Genomic DNA, 21,297 nt, shown 5'->3' on the forward strand with positions numbered 1-21,297 from the left:
TAGTTTAACAGGGGTGTACAATACAGGTGTAGTGGGGAGAGGTAGTTAAACAGGGGTGAACTAGTGGGGAGAGGTAGTTAAACAGGGGTGAACTAGTGGGGAGAGGTAGTTAAACAGGGGTGGACTAGTGGGGAGAGGTAGTTAAACAGAGGTGAACTAGTGGGGAGAGGTAGTTAAACAGGGGTGAACTAGTAGGGAGAGGTAGTTAAACAGGGGTGAACTAGTGGGGAGAGGTAGTTAAACAGGGGTGAACTAGTGGGGAGAGGTAGTTAAACAGGGGTACCTAGTGGGGAGAGGTAGTTAAACAGGGGTCAACTAGTGGGGAGAGGTAGTAAACGGGTGTACAGTACCGGTGTAGTGGGGAGAGATAGTTTGGGCCGCTCAAAGGGCTGTCTGACCGCTGGCGGTTCGAAGTTGAGGAGGAAGTGATGTAGGAAGTCAGGATATGACATGCGCCCACTGTCCCTCATGTCGAACTTTACGGCCAGCCGATCTAGCTCCTTCTGGGTCACACTGACGTTGAGGCCTTGGAGGATGTCTGTGACACACACACAGCCAGGTATGTAAGTGATTTTAATCAATCAAATTGTTTTGAGGTGGATTGTGAATTGAAGTTACATAAAATAATTATTGACTGGGGATAGCGAATCAGGCACTGCGCTGTACGTATATCACTCTGTGATTGGTTGTTTACCCAGGAAGCAGTTTGTGCTGATCTCTCTGTCTCTGTCTCTGCCCTCTTCCCTGCACCTCTGGATGTCCCTCCAGCAGCGCTGCACCTCCCCCTTCAGCCTCCTCTCCACCTCCCCACAGTTCACCAGGGGGCTTTCCCTCTCTCACCCCGCCGTGGACGGACACCTGGCCCTGCTGGACACACCCACCTCCGACTGGGGAGAGGGGGACAAGGACAGGGGGATTGATAATGTGTGTTACTTTCAGTCTTAGATTAGAAGAGATAAGGTATGTGTATTATGATTTGGATGCCATCCTAGTTAGGATTGGATATCACTTCTGGTCATTCCCAGAAGCTTACAGAACTAACCCTAATTAGGATGGCTTCTATAAAGCACCTTTTACATTTTTTTTATTTAACCTTTATTTTGGCAAGTCAGTTAAGAACAAATTGTTATTTACAATGGGTTAACTGCCTTGTTCAGGGGTAGAACAACATATTTTTACCTTGTCAGCTCAGGCATTTAATCTAGGAACCTTTCGGTTACTGGCCCAACGCTCTAACCACTAGGCTACCTGCCTAGTGGACTATCAAATGCAAAGATGGAGATATGTAAACTGATAAGCATCATGTATAGAGAGATCCTGTACCTTTGAGCGTTGGAGGTTGCTGCCTGTGGTCTTTGGCCTCTGTAGAGCTAGTGGGGATGATGACCTATCTATGGGGCCAAGGGATGATGGTGATACGGATTTCAGGGGACAGATGTCCTCTGGGTCTGTGGTCTTGTCCCTTATCCCAACAGCTCCACTGGCGTCCTTCAGGAACTCCCTGTACTCCAGATCCCCCAGTGAATGCACTGGCAGCTTCTCCCACACCCTCTCAAACTGTGGAGCGAGAGGAATTACACGTTTCGTACACACACATACACATCATACCCCACATTCTCAAACTGATATTCACACATACACACACCCTCACATTTACACACAAGCTTAATGAACTTCACAGATGACTAACATTCTCAATAAGTAGTCAATAATTATCAACACATACAAATTTGTTTTTGATTGCAATAATTAAAAACTAAGGAGAACTTGGCTGGCAAATACATCAAAAATGTAAAAAGCTCATTTACACACACACGCACGTATGCCTATTCCTGTTGTTTCTGCATGACAACCCATTGATAGAGTAGAACTGAATTGTGCCGAGTATTTTTGTTGTTGTAAGAGCTTAAATAAATAAAAAATGTAAGAAGCTATACTGTATGAGCCTGCTGAGACCAACTCCTGTCAGTTTACCTGGTCACACATCATTCTGAGGTCCTCTTTGGAGATGGTGTCGTTATGGGTGTGGTCCAAGTCCACCAGCTCCTTGGTGATGGTGTACAGGCGGGCGGAGACAACTTTCTCACTGATTGGCAGAGGCTGGGGTTGGGCGGGGAAACCTGCCTTACCCACTCTGTCTAACCAATCCTCAGGGGTCTGCACACACACACACACACACACACACACACACACACACACACACACACACACACACACACACACACACACACACACACACACACACACAATTCACACATACTCATCACACAGTTCAACATACCACTCACAACATCAGTTCAACAGTACTCAACATCAGTTCAACAGTACTCAACATCAGTTCAACAGTACTCAACATCAGTTCAACATCAGTTCAACAGTACTCAACATCAGTTCAACATCAGTTCAACAGTACTCAACATCAGTTCAACAGTACTCAACATCAGTTCAACAGTACTCAACATCAGTTCAATGGTACTCAACATCAGTTCAACAGTACTCAACATCAGTTCAACAGTACTCAACATCAGTTCAACAGTACTCAACATCAGTTCAACATCAGTTCAACAGTACTCAACATCAGTTCAACATCAGTCCAACAATACTCAATATATGTTCAACATCTCTTCAACAGTATTCAACATCAGTAAATGTGTCTGCTTCCTGGCAAAAAAATACACTTTTCAGGGAATGAAAAAGGGTTTATTTTCAGATCTACAGTGGCAATAAAAAGTATGTGAACCCTTTGGTTACCTGGATTTATGCATAAATTGGTCATACAATTTGATCTGATCTTCATCTAAGTCACAACAATAGACAAACACAGTTTGCTTAAACTAATAACACACAAACAATTATACGTTTTCATGTCTTTAGTAAACATTCACAGTGTAGGTGTCACGTCCTGACCAGTAAAAGGTGTTATTTGTTATTGTAGTTTGGTCAGGGCGTGGCAGGGGGTGTTGCCAGTGCGCAGCTACAGCCCGGTGCGCTTGGTGAAAGCTCCTCACAGGTGTCATGCTAGAGCCAGCATCGAGCCAGGACCAGTGATGCAAGTTGCAAGCATCAGACCGCCGGTGAGGGTTCATGGCCCAGTGTATCCTGTTCCTGCTCCTCGTACTCTTCCTCCAGTGCGTCAGCCCAGTCCGGTACGTCCTGTTCCTGCTCCTTGCACTAGCCCTGAGGTGCGTGTTACTAGGCTGGCGCCTCCAAAACCAGCCCTACGCATCAGGTCTCTAGTGCGCCTGCCCAGTCCAGTACATCCTGTTCCTGCTCCTCGCACTAGCCCTGAGGTGCTTCCAGAGCTTCCGGTGACAGTTCTCCGTCCAGAGCTTCCGGCGACAGTTCCCCGTCCAGAGCTTCTGGCGACAGTTCCCCGTCCAGTGCTTCCGGCGACGGCCTACAGTCCAGAACCGACAGAGACGGCCTACAGTCCGGAGCCTGCAGAGACGGCCTACAGTCCGGAGCCTGCAGAGACGGCCTACAGTCCGGAGCCTGCAGAGACGGCCTACAGTCCGGAGCCTGCAGAGACGGCCTACAGTCCGGAGCCTGCAGAGACGGCCTACAGTCCGGAGCCTGCAGAGACGGCCTACAGTCCGGAGCCTGCAGAGACGGCCTACAGTCCGGAGCCTGCAGAGACGGCCTACAGTCCGGAGCCTGCAGAGACGGCCTACAGTCCGGAGCCTGCAGAGACACTCTTCAGCCTTGAGCCTGCAGAGACGCTCCTCAGCCCTGAGTCTGCAGAGACGCTCCTCAGCCCTGAGTCTCCAGCGACGCTCCTGAGTCTCCAGCGACGCTCCTCAGCCCTGAGTCTCCAGCGACGCTCCTCAGCCCGAGGCCTCCAGCGACGCACCTCAGCCCAGAGCCTTCAGCAGTGGTCTACAGCCCTGAGCCTTCAGTGGGGGTGGGCAGGTTAGAATGGGGACTAAGCCCGGAGCCAGAGCCACCTCCGTAGTTGGAGGATTGGTGGGGGGGGTGTAGCACGGGAGCCATCGTTGACGGTGGCCACCTTCCCTTCCCTCCCTTAAGTTTGGGGTTATTTTTGTGGGGTTTTTGTTTTGAGGTGCAGTCGGGGTCTGCACCTTTGGGGGGGGGGTACTGTCACGTCCTGACCAGTAAAAGGGGTTATTTGTTATTGTAGTTTGGTCAGGGCGTGGCAGGGGGTGTTTGTTTTGTGTGTTTCGGGGTTTTTGGTTTATGTTCTATGTTATCTATTTCTATGTGTTTATCTAGCTTTTCTATTTCTATGTTAGTTTTGGCAATGACCTCCAATTAGAGGCAGCTGGTTGTTGTTGTCTTTAATTGGAGGCCATATTTAGCTGTGTTTGTTTTCACTTGTGTTTGTGGGTGGTTGTTCCTAGTATAGTCTGTGCACCTTACTGGACTGTTTTCGTTGTTTGTTTTGTTTAAGTGTTTTTTCCTTTAATAAATATATGAGATGAGCCCTTTACCCGCTGCGTTTTGGTCCACTCCTTACGACGTCCATGACAGTAGGGTGGAAAAAGTATGTGAATCCTTGGATTTAATAACTGGTTGACCCTCCTTTGGCAGCAATAAACTCAACCAAACGTTTTCTGTAGTTGCGGATCAGACCTGCACAACGGTCAGGAGAAATTTGGACCATTCATCTTTACAAAACTGTTTCAGTTCAACAATATTCTTGGGATGTCTGGTGTGAAGTGTTATCTTGTGGTCATGCCACAGCATTTTAAATCGGGTTGAGGTCAGGACTCTGACTGGGCCACTCCAGAAGGCATATTTTCTTCTGTTGAAGCCATTCTGTTGTTGATTTACTTCTGTGTTTTGGGTCGTTGTCATGTTGCATCACCCTTCCATTGGCGGACAGATAGCCTTACATTCTCCTGCAAAATGTCTTGATAAACTTGGGAATTCATTTTCCTGTCATTGATAGCAAGCTGTCCAGGCCCTGAGGCAGCAAAGCAGCCCCAAACCACGATGCTCCTCCACCATACTTTACAGTTGGGATGAGATTTTGATGTTGGTGTGCTGTGCCGTTTTTTCTCCACACATAGTGTTTTGCGTTCCTTCCAAATAACTCAACTTTAGTTTCATCTGTCCACAGAATATTTTGCCAGTAGCGCTGTGGAACATCTATGTGCACCTTTGCGAACTTCAGATGTGCAGCGATATTTTTTGGGGGACAGCAGTGGCTTCTTCCATGATGTCCACCCATGAACACCATTCTTGTTTAGTGTTTTACGTGTTGTAGACTCGCCAACAGAGAAATTAGCATGTTCCAGAGATTTCTATAAGTCTTTAGCTGACACTCTAGGATTCTTCTTAACCTCATTGAGCATTCTGCACTGTGCTCTTGCAGTCATCTTTGCAGGACGGCCACTCCTAGGGATAGTAGCAACAGTGCTGAACTTTCTCCATTTATAGACAATTTGTCTTACTGTGGACTGATGAACATCAAGGCTTTTAGAGCTACTTTGTAACCCTTTCCAGCTTAATGCAAGTCAACAATTCTTAATCTTAGGTCTTCTGAGATCTCTTTTGTTCAAGGCATGGTTCACATCAGGCAATGCTTCTTGTGAATAGCAAACTCAAATTTTGTGAGTGTTTTTTATAGGGCAAGGCAGCTCTAACCATCATCTCCAATCTTGTCTCATTGATTGGACTCCAGGTTAGCTGACTCCTGACTCCAATTAGCTTTTGGAAAAGTCATTAGCCTAGGGGTTCACATACTTTTTTCCAACTTACACTTGGAATGTTTAAATTATGTATTCAATATAGACAAGAAAAATACAATAATTGGTGTGTTATTAGTTTAAGCACACTGTGTTTGTCTATTGTTGTGACTAAGATGAAGATCAGATCAAATTTTCGGACAAATTTATACAGATATCCAGGTAATTCCAACGGGTTCACATACTTCTTCTTGCCACTGTAGTTCACAAAACATTACTTTTATTAGTCCCAGAGTCATGTTACGTTCACAGAACAATTTGTGTGTTATTATTTTGTTTAAATAACATCGGCAAAAAATGAGATTCAAGATTTTCCCAGGACGACGACGAAGACAGATTTATTAGAACCCAGTCTGATCATTATTAAGGTGTGTTAGCTATATGAAGGAATGGAGAGGTCTTTATAATGAGGGAGTTGTTCTTGTGTGTAGGTGAGCTGGTGTCTGTGTAGGGGACAGCTGTATCTCTGAAGCAGACTCTGTAGGTCCTCCACCCTGACGAGACCCTCTCTCTTCTTATCCAGGCGGGTCAGAGCACTGCTCAACCCCTCACAGTTAGCATGCACCACGCGCCTGGATGGTCAAAATAAGCAGCGCACGCACAGAGTTATTTTTGATCAGTCCTTTGGCCAAAGCTCAGACGGATGCTTAAGTCTAGAAGCGTATTCTATTGAATTAGTAATTGCACTAATTCATTTAGTTAATCACTCTCCACTCACTCAACGTCCTGCAGCGTAGCCCCTGCAGCGTAGCCCCTGCAGCGTAGCCCCTGCAGCGTAGCCCCTTTAGGGAGACCATGTGTGGGGGTGGTGTCTGCATCCTTCCTCGCATGTCCCACCTTCTGTGGATCCACAACCAGCTTCTCTAGGAACGGAGCACAGGTGAGGTAGCCACGCCCTTCTCCATCATACCTGTCAGTGGAACAGTGTTTGGACAAATCACAGCTCCGCATTGATATCGTTGAATGATTTACAGAAAACAGATCTCAAGTTAGGACTGGGATGAGGCGTTCTACCGCGCTCTAATATCGCTCACCTGGCCCACAGTTCCTCTAACTCATCAGGACTGATGGGGAGGTCGTAGGCACAGAGGAGACTCCTGAGGTCCTTCTTAAAGACCAGACCCTGACCATCTTCATCAAAGTGACAAATCACCTGGAGTAGGTAAGATCACTTATAATGGGGTTCCTCTCACATGTTAACATACACATTATCCTCTTTGAGACTTGAGCTTCAGGGTAGAGGTATGAGTTAAACCAGACTGACCTTTGACATAGCAGTCCATCTGTGGCGTGCGTTGGACACTAGGTGGTCATGCAGTTGGTCTGGTCTGTTTGAACAGCATCAATAACACACACAGAAACATCTCCGCTACATTTACATATGAATCCCGTCTAACCTCACACACACACACTTCCACAAGACCCTACTCACCCATTGGCTGGCGTGAAATTCTGCCTGCGGGTCTTGCCGCTGGATTGAACGAGGGGGAAGAACTGGGTAGTTGAGGTTGGCTCCAGGCTGCAGGCCCAGCAGCTGCAGCAGCCGCTGGTACTCCCTCTTCTTGGTGACCAAGCCCAGGCTCTCATACAGCTCTCTGAAGTCATGCCTGTCCACCACACTGTCACAGTTCTTATCCATCACACGGAACGCTGACAGGATGTCCTGATTGGACAGAGAAGATGATGATGGCATGGTGATTGGTTGTGTGTATTGAGTGGTTGTAAATACTGTATGTATGGAACATGTATATTATTTTGCTAAACATTTTGTTGTTGTTTTAGCGCTAGGCTTGGATTTGGGCTTTGGCATTGTATTATGCATTCTTTTTCAACTGACTTTGCAGCGCTGCAGATATAACATAGAAAGGAAAATCATCTGTGAGGGTTAGTAGCCCAACCCCTCGTCGTCTTATCCTGTCAGTACTAGGTGTTTGTGTGTGCAGTATAGGATGTGTGTATTGATCAAAACAATTGATCCCAGAGGTAATGGAGTGTTGAGTTGTGTAGTGGGCATGAACGGTTCCTCTCTCACCCCGTGGATGTTCTCGATCCTCTCTTTGATCACACTGAGGCAGTCCTCCACTGTCAGGAGGCGTGGCTTAGCCCGCAGGTTACCACGGTTACCCCCCCAGGCCTGGTCCCACTCTCTGGCCTGGTTCTCTATTAAATAACACAATTAAACAGTGATTTAATTGGATGAAAGGGTTGGATTTTAAAGGCCCAGTGCAATCAGAAATGTGATTTGCCTGTGATTTATATATATTTACATGCTATGAAGTTGGAATAATACTGTAAAATTGTGAAAATTATGATAATGAACTTTAGTGTAAGGGCCTGTTTTGGTGCGATGGCGTTTTTGGCGTGCCTGGTGACATCACCAGGCGGTAAACTAGTTAATAGGCCAATTACAAAGAGAGTTTTCAGTTTTCCCCTCCCCACTCCCAGACAATCATAGCAAAGTTTTTGCTTGAGAAACTGCTCTTTGCTAAGAAACTACACTGAACAAAAATATAAACGCAACATGCAACAATTTCAAAGGTTTTACTGAGTTACAGTTTAATATAAGGAAATCTGTCAATTTAAATAAATTCATTAGTTGCACGTGTGCTCCCTCTCCAGCCTCTAGGTCACCAGGCTGCTCGTTATAGCGCACACCTGTCACCATCGTTACACGCACCTGCGCGTCGTCAGACTCACCTGAACTCCATCACTTCCCTGATTACCTCCCTATATATGTCACTCCCTTTGGTTCCTTCCCCAGGTGTCATTGTTTCTGTTTCATGTCTGTGCGTTGTTCGAGGTTCTTGTTTTGTATTATGGTCCGTTTATTTTATTAAAACACTCACTCCCGGAACTTGCTTCCAGACTCTCAGCGCACATCGTTACAATTAGGTCCTAATCTATGGTTTCTGACAGTTTGTGCAGAAATTCTTTGGTTGTGAAAATCCACAGTTTCATAAGCTGTCCAGGTGGCTGGTCTCAGATGATCCTGCAAGTGAAGAAGCCAAATGTGGAGGTCCTGGGCTGGCATGGTCACATGTGGTCTGCGGTTGGATGTACTGCCAAATTCTCTAAAATGACATTGGCTTATGGTAGAGAAATTAACATTCAATTCTCTGGCAACAGTTCTGGTGGACATTCCTCCAGTCAACATGCCAAATGCACCCTCCCTCAACACTTATGATGTCTGTGGCATTGTGCTCTGTGACAAAACTGCACATTTTAGAGTGGCCTTTTATTGTCCCCAGAACAAGGTTTACCTGTGTAATGCTGTTTAATGAATCAGCTTCTGATATGCCACACCTGTCAGGTGGATGGATTATCTTGGTAAAGGAGAAATGCTCACTAACAGAGACATAAACCCATTTGTGCACGTTTTAGAGAAATATGCTTTTTGTGTGTATGGAACATTTCTGGGATCTTTTATTTCAGCTCATGGGACCAACACTTTACATGTTGCGTTTTATATTTTTGTTCAGTATTTTTGTTTCTTTTTGACAATTTTAACTGAAAACAATCACACTTAAGTACTTTATTGTTACCCAGAAATGATTTGATATTGAGATAAAAAACAGCTGCACTGGACCTTTAAATTTTCCACTTTAAAGGGGCAATCCGGAGTAGAAACAATAAAAGTTTCCTGCCACTGTTTCGGTCAAAAGTTGAGGGAAGGAGCTGAAGAAATGTAACCACTCTCAAATGTACAGACAAAGCTATGGATGCAAGGACTGACCATACTGTACATGATATAAAAATTATAATTGTAACCATGTTTTTAAGCTATACAGATTGTTTACATTTGCTTTGTTTACAAACATTGGAGTAAAACAAGCTTAGATTTTGGGTTGTGATGGGGTATGGCAGTTGACCTAAGCTCATGAGGCATTAACCTCTAAAAGTCTAAGCTGTTTTGAGGGTTACTAAGCTAAAATATGCAATTGTTTTAGGATGGTCATACCATGGATAATTTAGCTATTTGATTTAGAATGTTAGGACCCCTTCAGATATATATAAAAAAAATATACGATTATTTTATGAAATATTGAGTTTGGCCTTTACTACTATACCCCATTAAAAACACAATGAATAACACATTCGTAAATGGAAAAAAAGACAGTCAAATAATAAATCATAAGGAATAAGGTTTTGAAGTGTCGGTCATATATCTTTGAGATATAAGAAAGCTAAGGACATTTTTGGACACATATTTAACCCCTTATTTTTGTGGCACAAAACTACTTCCATACTTCTATTCGTTTGTATGGGTTACCTTCAGACAAGTCAAAACGGACAACTCCTTCGTGTTCGTGAGGGTCTTCCCTTTCTGTAAAGTTGTCATAATAGATTTTTGGGATGTCTCATGGTCTGACAAACACCTCTGTAGCTTGGCCACCTTCCACCGCAGATGCGGAAGGCTGACATAGGCGGATGCGGTGGATTGAGACCCAGCCCATGCAAAGAACCTGATATCTCTAGCTTAAATTTACGGATATTGATTGTGATTTAGTTTTATTGTGTTACTTATATTAGCGCACCCTTGAGTGTAATAAGTTATATTCTTCAAGAATCAAGGGGTACATATCATTCATTTATCAGTCGCAAAAATGGATGCAACAACAGCAGATTGCCCCTTTAATGTCATCCCTATCGTTATTTGATTGACTTCCAAGAATCGAGCTTGGCATGTCAAATGTTAATGTTCCCAGTTGCAAACGGAAAAAAGGAAGAATGTCAGGCACAAAATGAATAACTGAGGCTATCCTCTTATATTTATTGATAAGGTTAAAGGATTCATTTCAGTTTTGTTGGCTTTTTGTGTAAAATATGCAATTTTATGTTATTTACTGGTTGTTGTAATGCAATCTCAGTGTCTGAAATTACATCAACAAATTAGAATTTTGTTATAATTTCAACTCAGATAAGGCATTTGTGTTTTTTTCACACAGAAAAAGGACCCCTCACAACTGCCAACGTCGGTAGTCCTTTAACTGCCTGAACCATTTTACATCTAAATAGGATCTTGGTACTTTTTTTCTCCAAATCCTTTAAAACACAAATGTTGCACTTTGCAAACATGGCTAAGTTTAGGTCCTGATTCTGTTTAATGTAAAAAAACATATTAAAAATTTTATAAAAATTAAATCAAATTAGAGTGGTGCCATGCTGCTTCCATTCTGCTTCCAAAGCTCATAATTACCCCAAACAGTCAGCAATAAGAGGGATTCTGCTTCTCTCTCCTCTCCTCTCCTCTCCTCTCCTCTCCTCTCCTCTCCTCTCCTCTCCTCTCCTCTCCTCTCCTCTCCTCTCCTCTCCTCTCCTCTCCTCTAATGAGACATGGAGAGCTTCTCTAAAACTCTATTTATAATCCCAATGAGCTCTCCAATGATTCATGTGCTAACAGAGACATAATTTTACAGGAGGCGGGGGGGTTGGGACGGGACCTTTGATCGCCGTGGGTGGGGTGCTGGTTGGGGAGAGTTGGGGTTGAGGATTTCTGAGGGGTTTTCAAGTGGAATGACCCTCTCTTTATCTCCCCTTTCTAGGACACTAATTTAGAGAACAGTCTGAGTCTCTTGACCATGGCAAGTTAAGAGTCGCACTCGACTCGTACCACCAGCCAGGAAAGCCGAACAGGACATTTTTCTGTCTTTGAAACCAAGCGACACGTTAAGCTTGCGGAACTGCTTCTCATCCAAGGTGATCCAGCTGTCATCCAGTATCTGGGAATGTTCATAACAAGGAAATAGGGTGGGACTACATTAGGGCAAGGTGTCGGAAAATATACTGTATAATGACTGTATGGTGATATAATCTTCATAAAAATAAACTGTGGCTCACATAAAGGACCACTAATGTCAAGGCCCTGAGAGCTTGAAGGTTTTCTACTTCTTATTTAGCTCCAAGCAGAGCTCAAGTACAGCAGGGGTCAAGTAGAGGTCAAGTATACACGACTGTCTCGACCTTCTGACCTTCTTTAGATCTCTCAACGACAGCATTCCGTCTGAGCATCTGGCCGTTGCCCGGATATGGTCGTCGAGGGTAACGTGTCTGTGGTCCAGCCTCTATTTGAGCTTCCTGAACATAATGTTCTCCACTGTGCAAACCCTTGGACCCCCCCACAGTGGTGCTGGGGGAATACACTGGCCTGTTGTTCACCAAGGCATTCTGGGATTGGGAGTTCAGTCTGTTGGTGGCAGAAATGTAGTACATATTGCATTAGAACAAAAAACACTTCCTCTCTAATGCCTCTATTACTTCACTTTACCCTTTGTTATTATGGACCCCTTGTCTCTGTCTGATCACCTTTCTCTCCCTCTCTTTCTCTCCATCTGTCACTTTCTCCCTTCTATCTCCCTCTGCCTGTTCTCTGTACCTGTCAGAGCCCTTGTGGGGGTAGTGTATAGTGCCTGTCTGTGTCTCTCCTGTAGGCAGGCCCAGGGCCCTGAGGGACTGTCTGTACCTGACCCTGCAGGACCCTGGGTCTAAACCGGCCTCACACAGCCTAGAGTACACAGGACACAAACACAACACCTCTAGACTCTAGAGTCGGCTATGTTCTGAAAGAATAGCAAGGTAATGAATTGTGTTAACATTTTTAAAAGGATGTATAGATTTTTAATGCCATCTTCAAAATGTATGGAATTTCAATTATATATATTGTTTTAAATAAACCTATAGAGTAGTCTATCCAGCAGTTCAAATTGTAATCTGTAGTTTTTATGTTTTCATTATTTTTGGAGGACGTAAAGTCCTGTTGAAGTGTGTGTGTGAGAGGGGCAGGCCATAACATGGTATGATCCTTCTCATGTCTTCATGGCGAACAGCACCTGTCTGTCGCGGGTCACAGTCCACTAAAGCCTCCAGCATGGAACCTATCTGATCACTCAGCTTATCACGCAGCAAGCCCTTCACCTGCAGACACACACGCCTCAATACACACCACAATACACACCCCAATACACACATCAACACACACCCCCAACACACAACCAAATACACACAGCAAAACGCACCCCAATACACACATCAACACACCCGTCAATACACACCCCAATACGCACCATAATACACACCACAATACACAACCCTACAATACACACCCCAATACACACATCAATACACACGACACAACAGAGAGGAACTGTATATGTCTATGTTTCCTTACTCAATATCCTAAAATGGGTGAAAACAGAAGAAAAACAATTCTGTGCTATGTTGTGTTTTGCAGTTTATTTACGGTAGTCCATGTGTCTGCTGCCGTGGGTGCCTTTTCAATCCACTGTGGATACTGAGTCTCATTCAACTCCCTCTGCTCCTCCTTAGTCAACAGACACACACATGAGCATGTGCCAACACATCAACAAACACACACACATACACTGAACTTCCTGTCCCTGAGCCACATCCTCCATGATCTCCTGTGCACCCTCCTGGGGTTGAGCAGCTTCAGGCTGGGCTGGGTGATGACCCCAGTGTGCTCTGGGTCCAGCAGGATCAGAAGCTCTCTGACCTGGGCTGGGCTCAGACGGGGCCTGGGGGTGTGGGGCTCCCTGCGGCTGGACCAGGAGCCCTGGGGACCCCTCAGGTTATACTGGGGGACTTCCAAAGCCTGACGAAGGTCTGCCCTGGTGATCCTCCCTATGCTACACGGTAGAGAGACATGACACACCCTCTTTGAGCTCTCTTCCTCGTTTAGGATATAGGTGTAGGAGTTGCCTTTACATTTGTGCTTGAAGCCCCAGTTTTGAATAGTGAAGTGTTTTTGATTCAAATTGTTAGGTAACGTTAGTTGCAAGTCGTCGGTGTTGAAAAGTGATCTTCTGACATTAGCAGCCATAGGCTTGTGTAAAAGTGTTGTTTTACCGTTAGCCAGCCGTCTGTTGCTCTTGTGTCGTTTTGAACAGTTATCAGCTTTATATGGGTTGGTGAATCACATAGACACTGTGCATCAGCGTACGTCATCCCAGCCTAACACAACTTCTCCCTAGAGTCTGTCTATAACACACGCAGGCTGGCTTCGAACCTGCCTGCCTGGAAAAGCAAATTATTGGCGGGAGGTGTGTGCGGACGCCATGTTTGATCTGGTACCCACAGAATTGATTATTAAAACAGTTGATGAGGGGGATTTTGTTCTTTCTTTAGTGCCATAAAAGGAGGAGTTTCTGACAGATATGTTTTGATTTCATATCTGGGATCGGCTTCACACACGCTCAAACTTGGACACCGATGATTGTTTCGTGTAAAGCTGTAGCCCATCAACATCAAACACCGCTGTGAATTAGATATATGAAATACATTCTCCACTAAAGTTTAGTGTAACTATCACGTTTCATATGGCTGATGTGGACTGATTTGAACATCTCGAGATAGAACTTGAGGCATGATGATGTTGATGTCGGACATGGTTGTCAAGTGAACATATGGCGACTGAGTGAGTAACTAGTGGCCATATGTAACTCCGTTCCTGGACATCAATAAGCTGCAGCTAATGGTCTGCCTATCTGTAATCTGCTGAAGTACTGTGTTTATCAAAATATTTTACGCTGTGATAGTTCTGTCTCCTGTCCCTTGTTTCCACTCCTTAGTGAGGACTAACCCTGTCCAACTGTTATAGGGTAGTACTATACTGAAAGCAGTGAAGGATTGGAACAAAGGAAGTGGAAGTGCATCCCTGCTAGACTCAGATACCGCTCCTGGGGGATGGGGAGTGGAGTGGGAATTTGAAATACTCTCTCGTGGGCAGACTACGTAAACACAATCGAGCATCTGACCAAATCATGTTCTGGGTTAACCGAGATAAAATGCGAAAGTCAGCAGCAGGGAATTGGTAACAGACATAGAGCATAGTAATTAAGTTAATCGTGTCACTATGTTCACTTTCATACCGGCAGGTCAGGCTCTGGAAGGTGCTGAGGCTCATGGGAAACAGGAAGCTGCTGAGCATGGCCCTCAGGTCTTCCTGTGACACCAGTCCAGAGTGGGTGACATCAAATGCTTGCAGTGCTCGTCACACTAGGGTACAGCTCACACACAACTAACACACACACACACACACACACACACACACACACACACACACACACACACACACACACACACACACACACACACACACACACACACACACACACACGCACACACTTTATGTTGGGGAGTAGACACACAACACTAATGACAGGAAGTGACTCAACGCTGTGGTTGCCGTGGGGATCACCCCCATATGATGTGCAGTACTACACTGCTGCTGCCTTCCCACAAATTAGTCATGATTAACACACTAACTCAGGAACAGATTTTTCTGGGCAAACATTTTAATGAGAAGTGTTCCCTCTGTCGCGACGCATACTAGCGCGCCACTTAGAGCCAATTTCCCCTCTCTGTCTCATCTAAGAGGATAACGCACGGAACAGGGCCAGATGGTGACATACAAACAGAATCAATAAAACACACACAACTACGCACACATACACAAGCAGGAGCGTACAAACACATGCATGCACGCACGCACGCACGCACACAAACACAAACACAAACGCACACACTGTCTTAGCTTAAACCAATCTGGAGAGATGGTATCCTCCCAACCATATCATGTGATGCTTTCACTTTTCAACAGTGACCTTGATAAGATCTTTTAGCAGTTGGCCAAATGTTTAGCTAGTGGATAATCTCTGTTTGTTGGACAATTTTCTCCACTGAGTTGGCCACAATACATATGGCCCCGCCATCAAAGTTGACTATTCTACCTTTTTCCAGGAAGAGCATCTGCAGCTTGTCTTGAGTCAGGCTTTGGATCTCCTGTGTATCTCCTGTTGTTGTCCTGGGACGCTGCTCTGTTCCTCCGTTTTGTCTTGTCTGGAGGACTAATTCCTAGCCAGCCCAACGCTGTAAAACACACGTTGTCAGTCATGTCCAAGACATATTGAAGTGTTCGGCTGAAGCTTTAAAGGTTGAAACTCTGTGTATATTTGTCTGCGGGTCTGTGTGTCTTAACAGATATTTAAGTGCCTTATGAACCGATTGTAGTCATTTGAGTTAAGACTCCTACGTTACCTAGCTTTGGAGGCTCCGGGACAGTCTTCCTGTACCTGTTAGATTCCAGGCCCAGCTTCTCCAGGAACACTTTGTAGGACATTGTTGCCATGACGTTAGGGCTTTAGTGGGTCCACAGTCTGCAGTGGAGAGGAGATGAAATCATAGTCCGTTTTATCTGGAAAGTAAACCGAAGATCAGAATAGGAAATGAGAGATAGAGGGGCAACACTCCGTGAGATATGTGCTGAAAATAAACAGAGCGAGAGAGGTAGAGAGAGAGAGAGAGGGTGAGGAAAAGACGGAGATAGAGATAGTGTGTGTGTGTGTGTGTGTGAGCGAGAGAGAGGGACAGAGAGAAAGCTGGAGGAAGATTTTTTTAAAAGGAGAGAGGGTGAGACAAAGTGAGAGAGAGAGCTTCCCGAGTACTGAAACCAATTAAAGCCATGTTAAATGAACCTGTCACACAGAATCCTCTAGAGCCACATCACTAAAAGCTGGGTGACGTTTCTGGAGTGGATTTGACTGCAGGGCCCAAAGTTTTAAAAGTCAATTAGCTCTCTCTCTCAATGAAAAGACAAAGGACTGACCACAAAGTTAGCATTAGTTATCATGTCTTATCCAAAAGATTACTTCTGACCGTAGGGAGTACTGGAAATAGTTGGACCCATCATCCATGATGGGTGTGTGTGTGTGCATGCTTGTATGTATTGGACCCTCTCTCCCACCTCTGGTAGTCTCTCTGTGTTAAAGGGAAGCAGTAGTTCTCCAGTATCCTGCGCAGCTCGTGTTGCTGGATCTGTCCGTCTCGGGTTGTAGTCGAACAGACGAAAGGCCCGGATTACATTCTTCAGGTTGCTCCCAATCTGCAGAGTTTCAAAACCATAAAAACAACTCAGAAGTGTTTTTGTGAACTCCTAAACTCTGTGAGCAGCTCTCTGACTTTCATCAGCACAAGCAGTGGTATCGACGCCTCTGATTATGAAGCCTTGATCTGTTGATGCAGAGCAGAGTGTGTTCTGTTCCCCAAAGCACTGTGTTGGGGTGAGAGGGGAGGGTGTAAACACAAGTACTGCAGACTTCTGAGAGACAGAGACGGAGCAGAGGGGATGGGGAGGGATGTTAGAGGGATGAGGGCTGAGTCAGAGAGATTACAGTAGGTTTGGATTTGGAGGCTAGATACAAACTGATTTAAGTCAGACTTATTTTGTGATTGTTAATGGGGGTAGTTGGAGTGCTATTTTTGGGTAAATGAGGGGTTAGGGCAGATAGCTGGGGTTGAGTTTGGGGTACTTCTAGAGGGGTTGAGCTACCTACAAACATTTTTGTTTGTAGGTAGCTGTAGGTTACCGGTGGTAAGTGGTAATATTTGTGGGTAGTTATGCAGGTGATATATATATATATATTATTTAACCTTAAAACCTGTTAGGGCTAGGGGGCAGTATTGACACGGCTGGATAAAAAACATACCCGATTTAATCTGGTTACCACTCCTACCCAGTAACTAGAATATGCATATACTTATTACATATGGATAGAAAACACCCTGAATTTTCTAAAACTGTTTGAATGGTGTCTGTGAGTATAACAGAACTCAAATGGCAAAACCTGAGAGATTCCTTTACAGGAAGTGGCCTGTCTGACCATTTCTTGAACTTCTTTTCCATCTCTATCATTTACTAAGGATCTCTGCTCTAACATGACACTTCCCACGTCGTCCATAGGCGCTCAGAGCCCGGGAAAAAACAGAATGTCGTCATTCCAGCCCCAGGCTGAAACACATTATCGCCTTTCTCAAGTGGCCGATCAAGGGACACTGGGCTTAGGCGCATGACCCGACCGCCCCCGCCTTTGGGATTTTTTCCTCTGTTTGCCGAAAAGGAGATTCCCTGTCGGAATATTATCGCTTTTCTACGAGAAAAATTTCGTAAAAATTGATTTTAAACAGCGGTTGACATGCTTCGAAGTACGGTAATGGAATATTTAGAATTTTATTGTCACGAATTGCGCCATGCGCGCGACACTTCTTTACTATTTCGGATAGTGTCTGGAACGCATCGAACAAAACGCCGCTATTCGGATATAACGATGGATTATTTTGGACCAAACCAACATTTGTTATTGAAGTAGCAGTCCTGGGTGTGCATTCTGACGAAGACAACAAAAGGTAATCAAACTTTTATAATAGTAAATATGATTATGGTGAGTGCTAAACTTGCCGGGTGTCTAAATAGCGAGCCCGTGATGCCTGGGCTATGTACTTAGAATATTGCAAAATGTGCTTTCACCAAAAAGCTATTTTAAAATCGGACATATCGAGTGCATAGAGGAGGTCTGTATCTATAATTCTTAAAATAATTGTTATGCTTTTTGTGAACGTTTATCGTGAGTAATTTAGTAAAATGTTAGCGAATTCCCCGGAAGTTTGCGGGGGTATGCTAGTTCTGAACGTCACATGCTAATGTAAAAGCTGTTTTTGATATAAATATGAACTTGATTGAACAAAACATGCATGTATTGTATAACATAATGTCCTAGGGTTGTCATCTGATGAAGATCATCAAAGGTGAGTGCTGCATTTAGCTGTCTTCTGGGTTTTGGTGACATTATATGCTGGCTTGAAAAATGGGTGTCTGATTATTTCTGGCTTGGTACTCTGCTGACATAATCTAATGTTTTGCTTTCGTTGTAAAGCCTTTTTGAAATCGGACAGTGTGGTTAGATTAACGAGAGTCTTGTCTTTAAATAGCTGTAAAATAGTCATATGTTTGAGAAATTGAAGTAATAGGATTTTTTACGTTTTGAAAATCGCGCCACAGGCTGCCAGTGGCTGTTACGTAGGTGGGACGCAAGCGTCCCACCTAGCCCATAGAGGTTAACTAGGCAAGACAGTTAAGAACAAATTCTTATTTACAATGACGGCCTAGTAACAGTGTTCAGGGGCAGAACGACAGATTTTTAATAAGTACAGTATGCTGTACACCTATAGGATGACTAGCCATAAAGTAAATTGTGTTGGGTTAGCTATGGGGAGTGTCCTTTATAGCCACTGTGTGATCACCCCTTCCTCCATCTTTCCTCGTTCTCCTCCACACTTCAGCTCGTAGCTTGGGGGCACCACGGCAACCATGAAGGAACAGGAACAGATAGATCCTAAATATACCCCGTTGACTCTTGGGTAATCAGAGTTTTTTTCTGTCGCCCAAAGAGTTCTCTGTCTAATTGCACTCTGATTAGCAGCACTGCCAAACGTGTCCCTGAAAGACAAGCAGGGGAGCCTCCCTCTCCCCACTGGGCTATCACACTGACATTGTCTATACGGCAGTGTGTCACACATAATACTGTCCCTCCAAATGGAGAAGGTTAGACTGACAGAAAACAAGCTGATAGAACACCCTCAGGGTCGTATTCATTAGGCACCAAACAGAAGAAAATGTATTGAAATAAGGAGGGACTATTTCAATACAGGGACTACCTAACTTGTCCAATAAAAAAACACTTATTCAGTTTTCGTTACGAAACGTTTTTAAAATGTTTTCTGTTGGATTCCCTAACAAACCCCAACCACCTTACCTGACCTAAAATGATAGCATCATATAGTACTTTAGTGTCACATCATTTTCTGGATCATAATGAACAATACTAATTCAAGACTCGATTCCAAAGTCGTTTGAGTCCGCCTTTTGATTCTCTATTCTCTGTTGTTAACTTCCCAACAATCTCCCACTGTTTGTAGAACCTAACAACTTCGACAACTATGAAGGCTTTCAGACAAGCATACCAATTACCCCTTGCATTAGGGCCAGCTTTCATTCTCTTCTGCTGGAGTCAGGGGAAAGGAAATGCTAGCTATACCGCCGTGTCGTGTTTAAAAAAAGATCAAATGAAACAGAATTTAATAAAGACAGATATATATATATGATTCCCCCCTCCATCTCTCATCCCTTCCCCCAAACAAAGTGGATTCTGTGCTAATTAGAAATGTGTTAAAATCACAAAGGAGAAAGAGAGAGGAGAGCTCACACTATTAATGAGCAGAGACACAGGGATATCATCATCCAATCTCCAGCGCTATCTCTCGATCGCTATCTCTCTATCTCCTCTCTCTGCACACATGGGCTACGGCTACTCCCCTTCTCCTCTCTCCTTTTATCTGTCTTTGTTTCTTCCGTTTCTATTCCCTCTCTCGCTTGCTCACTCTCGCTAACTTTTTGCTTTCTCTTTCTCTGCTTTTCTCGGTCTCTCTTTCTCTTGCTCCGTCTCTGTGTCCCTTCCTCTCTCTGTCTTTCTCACCTCCCTCGCTTCCATCCTTTTCTTGCCATCTCTCTCCCATCCCTCTACCTCCATATCTCTCCTCTGTCTAACTCTCCCTCCATCCCTTCCCCCTCTTCCATCCAAACCTCTCCCTCTCTCCCATCCCTTCCTCCCTCTCTCCCTTTTCTCCCATCCCTGTCCCAGCCAGTGCCAGTTCTCCATTAGGCAGCTGTGTTCAGGTTGGCATGGCTGGGGGCCTGGCACGGTGCCACAGTGAGAGTGTCTTAGCGGCCCTCGCCACCCGCCCGCCCGGCCGGCCCTGAGCTCGTTAATTAATGAAAGCTCTGTTGTTTTTGTTTACCGGCCTGTTATATGTTAATCCACCAGGATATCTGTGTGTTTGTGTCCTTGTGAGCTGGTTAGAATGAGATGGATAACACAGCCACAGATCTAGTCACTCAAAGGGGCGTTTGGGGATGGGCTACTGACTGTGACGGGCCACATATCATCTCTGTCTGTCTCTCTCTCTCTCTCTCTCTCTCCTTGTCTGTTTCTCGCTCTCTTTCTCCGTTTCTCACTCTTTATCTCAATTCCCTGTTTCTTACTTTGTCTCTCCTCTGGTTATAGTCTATATTTTATACATAAAAAGTAGGAACAAATATTCACTCACTACTGTAAGTCACTCTGGATAAGAGCGTCTGCTAAATGACTAAAGTAAATGTATATTTCTCTATCTCAAACTGACAAAGCCAGTGAAGCCACAGTAACTTGTCATTATTTACAGTGTCATAGGGTCAATTGTGTGGAGATGTGTGAATCTAGGTCTGACTCTCAAGATGCCTTGTAAACAGTGTGTAGTGACAGGCCTAAATAGTGTTCCCTCTCCTCTTTCTGTCAACCAGAACTCCTCCACGTGCAATCTAACCTTTCCTGTCACTATGAATTATGGGTAGGAGACAAGCAGAGGGATGCGGGTGGCTCTCTGAAGAGAGGGATGAAAGAGGAGACGGGGGGAGAGAGTCAGAAAGAAATGAAGGGAGATGGATCACAAATAGAAGTTAAGAGGAGAAATCACAGTGACACAGAGGGGAGAAGAGGGAGAGAGGGAGGAAAATAAATAGAAGAAAAGAGAGAGAGTAGATCAGAGAGAAGAGTGCTCCTACCTTTACGTGTGTCTGTCAGTTAGAGGGGTAATTCTTCTCTGGTTAGAGCATGTCAGTAGAGGTGGGGGATAGAGGGGGATTTGGGAAGGTAGAGAAACTAAGACTCAAAGCATATTCCTCTACTCAAGGTGACATAGCTAA

General features: G+C 44.6%; 1 pseudogene; it reads right to left on the bottom strand.

The window, feature by feature from the left end:
- The window catches only part of LOC106609261 (EF-hand calcium-binding domain-containing protein 6-like), a 33,042-nt pseudogene that overhangs the window by 3,470 nt on the left and 8,275 nt on the right, over positions 1-21,297 (bottom strand).

This window comes from Salmo salar, chromosome ssa07 (genome assembly GCF_905237065.1).
Source record: "Salmo salar chromosome ssa07, Ssal_v3.1, whole genome shotgun sequence".
In the NCBI taxonomy this organism is placed as follows: Eukaryota; Metazoa; Chordata; class Actinopteri; order Salmoniformes; family Salmonidae; genus Salmo; species Salmo salar.